Source organism: Triticum aestivum, chromosome 1A (assembly GCF_018294505.1).
Source record: "Triticum aestivum cultivar Chinese Spring chromosome 1A, IWGSC CS RefSeq v2.1, whole genome shotgun sequence".
Lineage (NCBI taxonomy): Eukaryota > Viridiplantae > Streptophyta > Magnoliopsida > Poales > Poaceae > Triticum > Triticum aestivum.
The window spans coordinates 586,977,516-586,980,501 of record NC_057794.1 but is presented as its reverse complement, the minus strand read 5'-3'; positions in this window follow the sequence as shown (position 1 = coordinate 586,980,501).

The following is a 2,986-nucleotide window of genomic DNA, read 5'->3' as shown; positions in this document are numbered from 1 at the left end:
ACCTGGACACTAGGGGCTTTTCAATAAAGGGTGTTGTTTCGCCCGCACTCATAAAGACCGAATACCTTAGGGAGCGTTCGGCGTCGCGAGTTTTGGCATTATATGCATCAGCTCCGAATCATGTCTTTGGTCAAATGTTGGGTTGCCCGGCTCCTGTGTTCGGCTACCTTACGTTCCACTCTATCGGCTAAGGTAGCACCAGGAGAACTACTGCGATTGTGCCCCGGTTAGGCCGGGCGAGCACCTCAGTAGAGAAAGCCGAAAACTGACTGTCATGATGTAACGTGAGACTGGTCAGCCACTCGATGACTATCCGGAATCTATAGGATTCCTCCGCATTAACGAAGGGCCGTTTCCCGGCCAGGCACATACGCGCCCCGAATTCGGGCGAGCGCAATCGCCACCAGGGGATACCTAAATAGCCCCACTGTCAAGCTCCTATGGCTAAGTGAAAGTGTTAAAGTACAATAGTCCGATTGCCTAGTTCGCTGCGCTATCACCTTCTTTGTAGGACCAAGACGTTGGATTAAGTGTGAAAATGCGCCTTCTGTGAACACCCCGGCATTCTGTGCGTGGGGGCTGAAGCCGACGACTGCCATCTTTCAGATTTTATATAAACAGCCGCACATGAGCTGTTAAAATACTTGCAGGCACAAGTATAAAAAGTTCCTATAATTCATCATAATATAGTTTTACAAATGCATATGCTATTCTAGGATAGCATCCTTCGAGCACTGCGTCTCTATTACACGAGCGCCTGGCATAACTTCCGGAAAATAGTGCTCGGCGGGTACTCGGCTCCCGTCCGAATCTCGGGAGGCAACAGCGGTGGTCTCCATCTCTGCCCAGTATGTCTTGACATGGGCAAGAGCCATCCGCGCACCCTCTATACATGCTGACCTCTTCATTGCATTGATACGCGGCGCCGCGCCAAGGAATTGCTGCACCAAGCTGAAATAACTCTTCGGCTCCGATCTCTCCGGCCACAAATGACTCATGATGCACTTCATGGCGAGTCCGGACAACCTATTGAGCTCGGCCCACTCGGCCAGACGATCGGCCACTAACAGTGGACGCTCTGGATTGTGGAACTGCGACCAAAAGAGTTTCTCCACTTCGCAATCTTTCTGATCTCGAAAGTGTTCGGTCGCATCAGCAGCACTTGCTGCCAAATCCAGATAGGGGTCCGCCGTACTCCAGAGTCGGTCCAACGGAGCATGCTTAGGATCACAAAACTTCCTCCGCAGCATATAGGACTTTCCACCGTGATTTCTCCGGCCTGACGCAGCTCCTCCTTCACAGCTCTCATTGCAGAACGAGCATCCTTGGCTTCGGCAACGGCCTTCTCCAAGTCTGTCGGCTTCGCCTGGCCTTCTTCTTCAAGACGCTTTCAACGGTCAGTAGCGCTTTTTAACTTCAGGGCCATTTCGGCCATCTCTTTCTTGCTTCGGCAGTGATCAGCCTGTTCGGCTCTCAGCTCCTTAAGGGCCTTCTCGGCAGCCGCATCACTCTTTCTGGCTTGTTCCTTGACTCGGGCAAGTTCCGCCCGGAGTTTCTCCACGGCGGCCGCACCATCTGCGTGAAGCATAAACACTGTAAGATACTGGCATAAAGCTCCTCTTATCAGGTGCTGCCCGAGGACTCACATACCTTGTGCTTCATCAAGCCGCTTGTTCACAAGCACGATGTCGGCATCTGCCACGTCAAGTTGTCGCTTTAGCTCGGCAAATTCATCAGTCCGGCTGGATTCCGGACACTTCGCCACCTATATAACAAAGGTGACATTTTAGTCCTGGGATCATGATCCTCTGCGCGCCGTCATTTTTGACAACGCATAGAGTCTCAGGGGCTACTATATACACAGGGCGCATCTTTTTATGCGCAACTGTTAAAAAGTTTACACCATTTCACATACCTCAAAACCTGTTAGTAAACTTCTAACGGCTTGGTGTAATCCGCTTTCCGCGGACGAAATCCTTTCAATCACCTGCCCATCAAAGCACGGTGCTCCTCTGAGATAGAAGCTTGCCCCAGCAGATTTTTCAGCTCCTCCGGCCGAGCACCACACGGTGCCGGACTCGTCCTATGGCCTCTTTCGAAGGCCGGACACGGAGAACCTTGGGGGGCCACATGGCTACCTTCTGCCCCTGCCGGATTCAGAGAAGCCCTCCGCGACGACACCTCAGGGTCGCCCGCCTCGCTAGGCGGAACGGCAGGGGAAGGCGTTCCACTCTCCATCATCTCTGGAAGAAGATCCCCCGAAGACGAGCTCTGCTGAGAAGGGCTGAGGTCCGAGCTACAAGGTGAAATTTCGGTTAATCCTCTCAGATATAAGGCAAAGATTTCTCTCATCAGGAAAACCTTTCTCTACTTACGGCTCGCTGGAGGGCTGGTCCCCTTGAGGGCATATTTCGGCCGAGGAATCCCCCGGCGTAGGACACTCTGACGAAGATTTTCCCCCCCGCTTGGAGGCCATAGCCTCCTGGTTTTCGGAGGCAGTCCTCTTCTTCCCCTTAGGAGAGGAATTGTTGGTTCCTCCCTTCGGAACAGCCTCCTTCGAGGAGGCCATAGTTTCCTTGTTCTCCCTCTCACTTCCCTCGAAAGGCATTATCTCCAACATCCTGACAAGCACGGGATCCGCCCTGGTTTCGAGAAGAGGATCCGGACACCTGATCAGCTTTGCTTTCGCTATCCACTCCTGTTTAAAATGATAGCTCTTTTAGGGGCAGTTTATGACAATCATACGGGTAGCGAGTCCGGGCACAAGGTTACTTACTTGAGTATCCGGGCGATTGCAGCTTAGGCCTGCGTCCTCGGTCAAATCTAGACACATAGCTTGTGATCCGAAGAACAATTTATACATATCCATGGGCGTCGCGCCCATAAAATGCTGAAGAGCTCGTGGTCCCTCCGGATTAAACTCCCACAGACGAAGGGAGCGACGTTTGCCGGGCAGAGTTCGGCGGATCAGCATGACTTGCGTCAC